At 46.8% G+C, this 12,295-nt stretch overlaps 1 protein-coding gene across 6 annotated transcripts in view; it reads left to right on the top strand.

Moving 5' to 3' along the window:
* UNC13B (unc-13 homolog B) overlaps nucleotides 1-12,295 on the top strand; it is a gene marked incomplete at its 5' end in the record, with an annotated part of 380,494 nt that overhangs the window by 296,802 nt on the left and 71,397 nt on the right. The gene's annotated exons all lie outside the window — the stretch shown is intronic.

Here is a 12,295-nt window from a genome sequence, read left to right as displayed (position 1 = left end):
TCATCCCCCTCTTTGAATCCCTCATTTGGTGTCTGTTTCCCCGTATCAAGCTTACACTTCTTGTCCTTACCTTCAAGGTCCTTCACAACTGCCCTGCCTTACTTGTCTGCTCTTCTCTCATGCTGCTACTAGCCTCATTCAGCCATTTGTCAGCTTCTCTCCCATTTCCACACCTTCTCCTATGTTGCCCCCTGCATGGTCTTCCCAGAACCATGGTAGTGCATCTGTTTTATTAACTTAGATGGAAGAAAGGGCCGAAAGTGTTAACATAACCCAGTCACTGTCCAACATTAAACAGTGTTAAGCAAGGTCTCGGGCTTGGCATACAGAGACCTCAGTCTGCTGAGTGCCATGGCTTAAACACCATTAGACATCCTCTTAACTTTTTATTAAAGATAAAGAAAAGAAGGAAAAACAGTTAAAACATTTGAAATGTGTAGAATCATAGAACTGGAAGGGACCTCGAGAGGTCATCTAGTCCAGTCCCCTGCACTCATGGCAGGACTAAGTATTATCTAAACCATTCCTGACAGGTGTTTGTCTAACCTGCTCTTAAAAAATATAGTATTAAGTAAGGCTTCCATTTTCACAGCATCCCTTTTTCCCTTTCCCTTTAGCTGGAGGAAGTTTCAGAGGGAAAAAACCCTTGTATGACCGTCTCCTTAGGTGGTATCCAAGATGGTGATAACTGTCTCTTTGGGGAAAAGAGAAGTTAGTTAAGACAACCTGGAGCTGCTGCTGTTAAAGTCCAATCCTGTTTCCTTCTGGTGGTGGTTGGGATTCAGCTGGTGCTGGTAGCGGGGGTGGTGGTGTCTGGGTCCCTCTGTCATTAACTCGGGTCAAGTCAGGATGAGGGTGATAAAGGCCCAGGGTCCAAGGAAGCAGTGGGAGTGGCAGCCGTGATGATGAAGCTCGCACCTGTAGCCACTGTCTGTTCTTCCTCTCCCTTACCCCCAAGTCTCTTTCTTTAAAGACCCACAAAGGGAATGGTGTGTGGAATAGCCCATTCCCTCATTATTTTGTCCATGAATTAGACCTACTATCTGACATACCAGTTTTGGTTTATTAGTTTCCAGTTCCACATCTTCTGTTTTTATGAAGAATGATTTTAACATAGCCATTGAACCATATCGCTAGTCCTGTTTGTTTAGACTTAGTTTTTTATCTCTCTCTGTACCATTTTCCATCAGTATTTCCTATTACAGGTTATTGTGACATATTATGAACTGTCCTATGCTTTTGATGATAGAGTTCACAATTAGAGTAAATTTGCTGATCCAGTTATCACAATGCATCCTGGCACCCATCTTAATATCTTCTCAATTGTAAGTTTCTCCGGTGAGAACTGGCTTGCAGTTGTGTCTTGTACACCCCCTAGCACACTGGTGCAGGAAAATAACTGTAAGGGGTACACACATGCAGAGCCCCCCTTTTATAGGGTGGTCTTCTGTGTGGCCTGTGGTTGGTACAGGTGAAGTTAGTGGACTGAGAAGGATTTTATGGTGAGGAGCTAAAGGAAGGCTGAAGAACAATAGGAGGTAGTTCTGTATAATTGTACCTTGACCATGCATATGGTTCAGTAGGTCTGAAAACTTTGTAACATGTATTAGCCGTCTTCTGCATGTGGCTCTTCGAAAGATTCTGCCTTGTGGAGATTCTAGTTTTCTAAGTAAGCGTTACTCTGAATGCTCTTTAATTTGCCTTCTACAAGCCAACAACAATTGTAATCAAAACTGGCTTTAAACTAAATTCAGTTATTATAGTTCTTGTTGCCTTTGTTTTAAACTCAGATGTTGAAATTAGCTCATAGCTTTCAATGAAAAATGCAAATTTAAGTAAAAAATGAACTTATGTAAAGAGCGAAGAGCAGATTTTATCAGTCTCGATCACTGGACTTGGCTCCCCTCTAGTCCAGTTGTTGCACAGCTGTACCCTGAGATTCTGAACTCCCGAGCATTGTCAGTATCTGCTGTAATACTCATTCAGTCCTCTTGGTGTAATCCGTCTGTCCCAGGGCAGTGTGCATTCAATGCGATCGAGCAGGAGGGCCCATCTCTACAACAATAGCAAATGTATTCTGTGGAAGATAGATTTGTGTGTGTGTCGTTCCAAAGTACAAATACATGCTCTTAACTGTTTTCATGATGTTTTTCCTTGTGTGTCTGTTCCTAAGTTCTGGATAAAATGAGCTCACTCAACTCACCAAGTGGTAAGTTCCTGCCTTTCAGTAGAGTTCGTAGTTGTGAGTAGGTAAAGAGATTTTCCTCTCCTACCAAAAGCATCCTTGATAGTGTCTACAGAGCTGTAGTATATTAAGCTCTTACGCTAACTGAACCTGATCTACCAAGAGGGTTCAGCAAATTAATTGATGCTGTGGGAGCTGGAGACAACTGCTGTTCAAGAGACTTTTTTTGCCAACTAACTTCAAATGTTGGTTGGTAGCGATGTCTCACGTGCCAAATAATTCTAGGTGGAATCCCCCAGTCAGGGCCCATGAATCAGCTAAAAATAGGTGAGATCCACTGAGGAAGAATTTTAATTTCTGCTGCCTTTCTGAGAGCACCTAGAAGCTCCAGGTCCTGCATAATGCTGCTGCCTCCTGTATCCTAAGTGATGCAGGTTGCCATGATGGCCCTGGATCCCCTTTGCTCAGCACTGGCTTTACCTTTGCTGCCAGCTGTAATGCCAGGTGATGGTTTTAGTGGAGAAATAGTCTCGGACGTGACTACTTGGAACTGTCTCTGTCCCACCTTCCATCTTGATAATCAAAGCCAACAGGGATGTTTCTGTTGCTGTTTCCTAGGATGAAGCTTTCTAGAAGGAACAGCAGAGTGTTCTGACTTGGAGTCTCACCTGTGGCATTCATTTTCCTTTGTCAGTGAACCAGAGCCAGGGTTTGGCCTGTATCTGTCTGTCATAGATACATTATGTGGCCCCCATTACGGTAGAATCGAAGTGCTGCGCAGCCTTTGACGCAGTTATCCTCATAACATCCCTGTGAAACAGGGACGTTCTTTTTATCTCTTCTTTATGGATGGAGAACTGAGGCACAGGGACCTAAAGTGGCTTGTCCAAGGTGTCATATGCAGTCTGTGGCAGAGCAGGTCTTCCAAATCCTGGGCTAGCATGCTACCCCTAGAGCATCGTTCCTTGAACCACAGGGTAAGGCATATCAATATGTTATAGGACAAAAAGGAGAGTAAGGGATGCTCTGGTGAAAGGTTGCTGCAGTTAAGCCCTTGAAGGGTAAGGAGGTAGGCAAGTTAAAGGGGAAATTATTAAAATATGATGTGTTAAATGAGGTTGATTTTAAGAAGCTGCGGTGAGGGATTTTAAAATAGCAAATTAAAAAGGAATGTGGACACAGGATGGGCATTAGAGCCCCGTGTCTGAGAATGAGGACAGGAATCTCACTCTCCAGACAGTGCCTGCTGTGAGCTTAAATGATGAGTTCAGTAAAATCCAGGTAAGTAATATGTTTGACAGGTGGCTCTGCTGGTGAGTCTGAGGAGCTGTATCCGTGACCTTCCCTCCACACCCCAGGCTGCAATAAAGATGATGTGTTGTAGAGGCTCTGATGTACACTGCTAAGGGGTGCTATGAAGCACACTAAGGTGGATTTATGGAAGGATTTATAAAGAACTGTGACACATTATAACTTAATGTAATGTAGACACGGATGTGGGGTGAGAATTATCCTTTCCTTACAATCCTCACTCATTGTCTAGGGGTGGGCACCTACTCAGGATCAGTAAAGAGTGAATTCACCTTGAAATTAAAGAAGAAATCTTGTGCACACAGAACAGTGGGGGGAAAATGTGAATGGTAAATATTGAGTGTAAAAGGAATGCATCCAGGAGCTCTTTACTCTGTTAGTGAACAGGATCTTTTGGTAGGAAGCAAGAGAGTGCCTACAGGAGATGCATAGCTTTAGAAATCCCAGGCTTATTTAAATGCCATTAGCGTTTTTTTCTTCTGTTTTCCAGAATCATCCAATCTAAATTATTATGAGGAGGACATACCAGTTTCTAGTGACTTAAGATCTAGGAAATACCAGGTTGAAAATAGTCCTTGGGATTTCAAGCCCTTAAGACTTGTCAGTCATGGCGCCTGGTGGGCCTTTATGCAGGGGACATGAGCTCTTTCATTTTTGAAGAGACACTGTGAACTCAGTATGTCCTCAAAACAGCACAAGTGAACAAAAGAGCTAACCTGAGAGAGGTGAAATGACTGGTTTCTCTAGTTGTCCAGAGCATTGTTGAGAAACACTCGTTCATGTAGGCAGCGAACTCAAGGGTGAAATGGTCAGTCAGGAAGTAAATTTGCCGGCAGTATAAGTGCTCTCGGGTTTGGAAAGATGCTAGCTCTGAACACAATCCTCTCCGGAAGTTTTCTTTTCTAGCTGTATCTGTACAGGTTTCCACAAACGCCTGGTGTGCAAGTAAATGGCAGTGTTGTTTGTATGTCATACCTACGTAAAGGAGACCAGAATTCAGGAAACCCACAGCAAGCTAGGCACTGATCTTGGAGAAGTATGTCTGACAAAGCTCTTTAGCAGCATTCTCTCCGTGGCTGTTTCACAGACTGCTAGAGATGTCGTCTTGGCTGAAAAACAACATGATTTGGGTTCACACAGAAAGACATGTTGGGGAGTGGGATATAAGGTGGCAGCTCTGAGTGGTGAGAGTTGGCTGGTTGCACGATTAACCTGCTTAACAGCTGACCTGTGGCAAACAGTTGCCGCTCAACATGGATCATTAGAGGTCCCTCAGTCACACAGAGGGCAGCTTCATGATCCAGAGAGTAGAGACTCCAAGCAAAGGGGAATGCAGCTCTGTTTTCTACCAATAAGGCAGTTGACTGTGACAGTAATAGAGAAGCTGCCAGCCATGAGGTATGGTGCTTGTTTAGTTCTGGGCCACCTCAGAGCTAGAAAGATGTTGGTAAGTTGGAGGGAACTTGGATAAGAACAGGATGAAGGGACTGACAGATCTGAAAGAATTAAATATGTATAGGGTGATCAAACTACTACTAAGGGGGAAGAGATTCAATAACTGTGCACAAGCATTTGAGTTGTGGAAACACCAGAGAGAGGGGGATATAGTTCAGGGTCTCTATAAGATTTTTATCTTTTGATATAATGGAATTAAATTAACTAAAGAAAGTATAGGTTATATCTCAAGAAAAAAACAAATGGCGAGGTGTATTAGACTGTGGAAACGTCTGGGTCAAGAATAGATTAGACAAAGCACTGGAGAACATGCTGCAAAGAAGCAATCCCATGTGAGCCCTCATGGTGGACTGGATGACCCTAAGAGCTCGTTTTCAGCTGTAACATCTACAGTATGACTGTGTTCCCAGGGGAAATAAGAGACCTTTGTAGAACTCTTCTCTGTTCTTGTGGTTTGCTGAGGATGAAACACAGCAGTTGTCAGAAAATATTCATGCACTTTTCCATTAGTCCTGCTGCTAAGCTCTTTCATGTCCGGTAGGCTACAGCACATAAGTCCACTAAGATCTCCAACTCCTACATGTTTCCTGCATAACATGTTTCAGAAGAAGCAAAGGGTATATGCTAATGGGGTGGAACACAGGTTGCTTTAAATAAAAGGTACAAGAGCACAATTCTGTCTGAAAAAGGAAATCACGGGCATGCTGCCAGTATAGCTCTGTGCTGTGGGCTGTCTCTTATCGTCAGTAACTTCTGAAATCCTTCCCTTTATCAAACGGGTAGAGGTAACCAAAACCTGTAGCCAGTCTCTGGAAGGGGAGAGCAGCTGGTCATGATTGAGTTAGCTGCTAAGGGGCAAGAGGTTTTTGGTTTCAACGGATTTCTTTGATCTCCATCATGTTTGTTTCTTCCTGTGGTTCACTTTTGTCTCTCCTCTGTCACAAGCCCCACCTGTCTTTCGCATTCGCAAAGTCCTCTTTTATGGTGGTAAGGTTTCATCATCTTTTTATTTTTTAGTTCCCTTAGTTTTCTTAAGTCAGTGTCACCCTCTCTCCTTCTTGCTGCAGATTGTGTTAGAGGTCAGTCCCCAGGATTATGCTTCTGCTGATGTCATGCATCTTCCTGCTCTGCATTTTAGTAACATTTTATCCTAGACTGAACAAAAATATTTTTGGAAAAGACTTGGATCCATGACTCTGCTAATTTTAGTTTCTCTGCCTTTAGTGCATTCTCTTGTCTGGCTTATTTTGGGCAAATAGATTTGGCTTTATCCTTCCTGATTCTGCCTCCAGAGAGCCCTTCTATAGGAGTCACAGTAGTTGGGAGCAAGGGATAGTTGTAGAATTCACAATGTTCCAGAGTTTGTGTGTAAACACCCCAGCCCTTCTAGTCACCCCTGCATTCCCCTCTACCCGCACGCCAACCCAGTGACGCCTGCATTCCCCTCCATTCTTCTGCTTTGTAATTTAGGATAAAATAGTCCTTAAATAGTGCAGTTAGGAAAATTTTAGACTTGTAAGTGTTAGTTCTTTTTTGAGTATTGGTGCCTATGTGTATTCCACACCTGGGTCCCGGTGCACACCCTGCGCCTGAGTCTAGAGATTGTAACGCGTAGTGTCCGTTGGCCCGTACATGCACAGTAGATCTCCTTGTGCTCCCGAGCGAGGGTACAAGCCGCAGTGTAGGTCGACGCTCTCTCAGTTCCTTCTAATGCCACATGGTCTGAGTCAGAATCCAGTGTCCTCTCTTTCAGAAAACCTGTAAATAAGATTGTAATTAGTTATGCTTTGTTAATTTTAGTGTGGTTAGTATAGATTGTTTCCCCAGACCAGGAACTCCCTCCCCACAATCAGGGACTATGCCAGACTCTTGAGCTTCAAAAACTGCCCTAGATCCTTCTCTGTCAGCAACAAACCAACACTGCCTCTACTGTCTGGGTGTGGGGGGGGGGGGGGGCGTTTCAGTGAAGTGCAGCATTTGTTGGCTGTTTCCGCTAAGATCGTGAGTTTGAAAACTCTTACTGGAGAAGGCTATGAAGCCCTCTCGGATCCAGGCCGGGGAGACACCCTCTCCCCCCCCGCCCTCCCCAGAACATTGGCTTCACCAAATGAGCAGCACCCCTACAAGCAAATGTGCTTAGAAGTGGAGCCCCCAGGTTCTAAGCCTCATCCAGGCCTTTCTGCCAGTCACTAAACCCACACCACTATGGGATCTGAACCTTGTGCTGTCAAAGCTCACTAGACTTCGGTTTGAATCCTTAACATCATGTTCCGTGTCCCACCTGACCATGAAGGTGGCATTTCTAGTGGACATCACTTCAGCCAGGAGGGTCAGCAAACTGGGAGCCTTCATGGTGGACCTACCCACCCACCCCCCATTTAGAGTATTTCAAAAGGACAAGCTGCTGCTAGAGATGCAGCAGTTGGATCTGAAGTACTGCATGCATCTTTGTTGCTGGCTTCCTTGCCCCCACCTTCGATCTGATAACTGGTTTTCAATCTCCCACGTATAGAATACACATAGGAACCAGCACTCAAAGAAGTAGTGGAGGTTACTTACTATAACCGGAGGTTCTTTGAGATGTGAGGCCCCATCTGTATTCTGCTACCTGCCCTCCATCCCCTCTGCTGCGGATCTGATCAGGTTTGCGGTTAGAAGAGGAACTGAGAGGGTGTCGACCCGCACTGCTTCTTATACCCTCACCCAGGAGCACGAGGAGATTCACTGCACACATGTGGTCCAACAGACACTGCTTGCTAAAATCTCCAGACTCAGGTGCATGGTGTGCCTGTGTACCCACATGTGGAATACAGAAAGGGGCTGCACATCCCGAAGAACCTCCAATTACAGTAAGTAACCTCCACTTAAAATGTGTGTGTTGGCTGTTTTTGTCAAATTTCTACTGCTCTGGGATCACCAGGGGCCTTGCCTGAGACATTGTATCCATTGAGATCACAGGGTTTAAGAGGTGTTCCTCTTGCCCTGTTGCGCTCCCTGTTTTGGTTGAGTTTGAGGAGGGGTCTGAGCCAAGATGCGACATCCCAAGTCACTTGTAAAAGTGCCCAGTAAGGAAATGGCAAAATGGCTTAGGATCCGTATTCTTCCAGTGGAACCTAACATAGTCAGGTCAGTCCTATTTGTGGGGATGCCCCTTGGAACTGTCTGGCAGACCCCCATAACCCCTCTGAAGGATCTGCTGGAAGAGATGTCGCATTACTCAGACCTGTCTAGCATTTCCAATATTCTCTCCAGAACTGTCATCTCTTCAGTACTGATGACAAGTTCCCAGCTCCGGGAAGACCTGTTTTGGGGGCCGATTAATGCTATACTTGGATCCAGGGATCACTGGTCCCTGCTGGATCTGAGGTAGGTGCTGTTGTTTTCTCAGTTCCAAGGTGGTGGGTGCCATGTCATTTTTATGCAGCGCCACCTTGGTGAGTATTTTGGGCAGACAGCTTCAGAGTTCAAGCCCCATTCAGGTTTTACTCCACATGGTTTCTGAGTACTTTGGTGTTCGTCCCTTTGGGCCTCCGCGTCTTGGGTCAGCAGCTCCTCTTAAATGCCGGTGGGGGGTCCTGCTCCGTGGGCAGTCTTCTCCAACAGAAAAGCAAAGGGTCCTTGGGAGTCCTTTGGCTGCCTCCACTGGAACCTCAGGATCAGCAGTTATTTACTCCTGGGGACATTCTGCTCCAAAACATTAAAAATTCTGTGCACTATATTTTAAAATTCTGCAAGTTTTATTTGTCGTAAATAAATGCAGAGGCTCCCGCATGACAGTGGGGAGCACAGACCACTGGCTGCACGAAGGTTGGAGATCACTGTGCAGCCTTTCCACCCCTCGCTCCGGGGACACGGACTCAGTGGTGAGGCTACACCCAACCCTGACACAGCACAAGACCTATGCCTGCCCCAGAAATATCCTGGGGCACCTGTGCCAGGTGCAGCTGGTGTGGTGCAGGCAGGATCCAAGTGTGGAGGGGCTCAGTGTGGGAGGATCCAGGTCTGGGGTGAGAGGATTCTGTGTGGGACAACCTGGATGCAGGCAGCTCAGTGGGGGGTGGTCTAGGCATGTGTGTGGGGGGGGGTATCTGTATACACAGAGGCTCTTTGGGGCGGGTTTCAGGTGCTGGGGCAATGGGACTCGGCAGGGGTTTCCAGGTGAAAGTGGTTGGGCCTCAGCTGTGGGGGTCTTAGAGGGCGGCTGGGGGAGTGGGGCTTGGTGTTGTGGGGGGCTGGGTGCAGCTAATTGGGGTCAATGGCATGGGGATCTGGATGTGGGGGGTCAGGGGGGTGGGGCTCAAAAGGGTGGGGGGTTATGTGCAGGGAGCTCAGTGGGGGGTGGTCTAGGTGCAGGGGTGAGTGTCCAAAGGCAGGGGATCTGGATGCAGGACGCTCCAAATGCAGGGGTTGAGGTTCAGTGGGGTGGGGTTCAGGTCTGGAGGGCTAGGAGGGTTCTGGATGTACAGGGTGCGGCTTGGCAGGGGTGTCTGCGTATGGGAGGTCCGGATGTGTGGGGGTTGGGCAGATGGGGGAGCAGCTCCCTGTACAGTGACCCGTCCCCCACAGCTGAGGAGTGATGGGAGCAGGAAGCAGGGAGGATGCAGAGCTTCCTGCAGCTCAGGGAGGTTTCTGGGGGTGAGTCTGACACAGCCCCAGCCACTCCTTCCAGGGGAAGAGGAAGTCCTGTTCTCTCCTGCCTCCAGCCTAGCCAGCACTAGGAGCTGATCCCGGCTCAGGCTAGGAGCCACTGGCTGGGCTGTCCCCAGCCCTGTGGTGATTTACCTCTCCGCTGGCTGCTCTGGGTGCCTGAAACAATGTACCTGCGCAGCTAGGGAGTGGTGCATGGCTGCTCTTGCAGCTTCCCTTTGCTTCCCTGTCAGAAAGTCATTTTTCTGCGGGGAAGCAAAGAAATCTGCAGGGGACATGAATTCTGCACATGCGCAGTGGCGCAGAATTCCCACAGGAGTAGCAGTTCCACATGGTGTGGACTCAGACGCTTTTCTGACAGAAAAACAGCAGGATATAACTTGTGCCATGCCTGCCTTGTGCGGGCTTTCCTTGCACCTTCCTCAGAAACAGCAGGAGATAGAAGACTCAGTTAGATGGACAACTGGTCTGATCCATTGTGGCTGTTCCTATGTTCCTGTGCTGAAGGTCTAATTTTTGTTTGCCAGGAGTGGCTCAGAGCTGTAAGTCCTGATGGCCAACACCTTATGCTGTGTATTGTGCAAAGACAAGGTGATACCTAGGCCTCCCCCCAAACTTCTGACTAAAATGTATCAGATTTTCTTTTTTCAGAGTAGCGGCCATGTTAGTCTGTATTTGCAAAAAGAAAAGGAGTACTTGTGGCATCCTAGAGACTAACCAATTTATTTGAGCATAAGCTTTCCTGAGCTACAGCATCCGATGAAGTGAGCTGTAGCTCACGAAAGCTTATGCTCAAATAAATTTGTTAGATTTTCTTTGATCAGACTGTCTCATGGCCTGTGCTTTTCCTATAGCCACATATCCATCTTTCATAGGGGAGGTAACACATCTTGCATCTCAAGCACTACTGACCTCTACTTTGACAGGGCTTGTCATTTAGAAAGTTGTATGGTCTCCTTGTCACCTGTGGAGAAAAACTTACTGCTCAAGCCACTTCATCTCAAATGCATCCAGTTGTGTTATAAGCTGGTAGCTGCTCCTATGCAAGAATGACTCTCTGCTCTGTCAAGTAGGGCGATGGCAACCCCTGTAGTGCTCCACATCAAAATGAACAAAGTGTTGATTGTCCACTGATTTCCCTCCTCTCACTAGAGGCACGGAGTGCATACTTGTGTCTCTTTCCAACTCCAGTCTGACTGCTAAACCCCCTACATATGTCTTTACTTCTGCACTTACTACTGAGAGAGGCCAGTAGGTCAGATACTCTGAGGTGGGGCTCCTATTCTCCTTAGGCACAAAGGATATCACAGCTTCATTAAGCTAAGGCATATCTACATAAGCAATTAGACTATGGGAGGTTAAGTCTGCCCCGCACTTACCTGCTGCAGTCTAACTACTGTCCACATGTCCACTCCTACTCTGACACATGTTAACAATTTGTTAATGCACTTTCAGCTGGTCCCATTTCAAAGAGACTAGCTCAAAGTGCTCTTATAAACTATTAACGCACATCAGCTGGTGCACGTGGACCGTTATGCTGCAGCAGGCTGGGGCAGGGTAAATTCCTATCTCAGCTTGCCAAGTGCTCATGTAGACAAGCTCTAAGACACAGCGATGCTCTTTTTCTTCACTTCCAAGAAAAACGTCACTTGGAGTGAACGGGTCACATACATGTATAAAGTTTGGCCATCAAACCAACTGTGGCATTGGGAAAACTCAGATCCAGGGAAATCTCTGCAGCTTGGACCCACCTCAAATAAAACCCAGTAAGAGGCTTCCAAATGCAGCAGGTGTCCCTTTGGAAAGAGGATTGTACTCATGGACTCGGTGGTGGTTAAAACAAAGCACCAGTCTGATAGAGAAGTATCTTTCATAATATCCCAGAAGGGAATAGGGATGTTTCTGGCGGCTGAGTTTTCCAAGATGTAGCAAAATCTCTCATCGCTTGCTAGTGAAAGTAAGTGGTAATGGTGGAACCTCTCTAAAAACAAGTGATGTGAGAACACATTTAACTACTAAGACAAAGCTCAAGGATAAGTTAAAGTATAGGCAGGTTGTTTCCCACTCGAGGCTTGACAAGCAGGCAGGTCTGCCTTAAAATCAATTGACTGCTTTATGGGCAGCCCGTATAAAGAATTTGGGGGGTGGGGGTGGGGGCGTAAAATGATCATAATGGCCCAACCCCAGGGAGCAGGTGACCCGGGGCCTTCTGCACCAGTCCGGCTGGAAATGCTGGGAGGAGGGAATTGCTGATTGAGTCCTGGGCAGATGAGGGTACAAGCAGGGCAGCTGAGAACATTTCCTTCGCCCCTATGACTTGTGGAGCTGACTTTGTGCCACCGCAGGATGGTGGAGATACAAAGGAAGAGAGTTGCTTCCTCATGAGACATCCTTCCTGCACCAGCAAGAACTGTGTTTTCCTGATGATGAAGTGTCCCCAGTGCACTGAGCCAGCAGTGGCCTCCTAGTCTTTCACCTCTGCTCTGCAGAGACTGAGCCAGCTGAGTCTGGGAGGCAAAAGATGCATGTGCTGTAGTGATGAAAATGCCTTGCAGAGCCCCTGTAGAAATCCACACCTACTCCATACTAGGACATCACTAACAAATGGAGATACGGAACTTAACTCTCTCTGCCCTCCTCTCTTGGAGGCTGCAAGATAGTATATTTGTTACCACCATTTAAATCTAGGAGAACCCA

The sequence above is a fragment of the Lepidochelys olivacea genome (assembly GCF_965140295.1).
Source record: "Lepidochelys olivacea isolate rLepOli2 genome assembly, chromosome: 5".
In the NCBI taxonomy this organism is placed as follows: Eukaryota; Metazoa; Chordata; order Testudines; family Cheloniidae; genus Lepidochelys; species Lepidochelys olivacea.
This window is presented reverse-complemented; position numbering and strand designations above follow the sequence as displayed.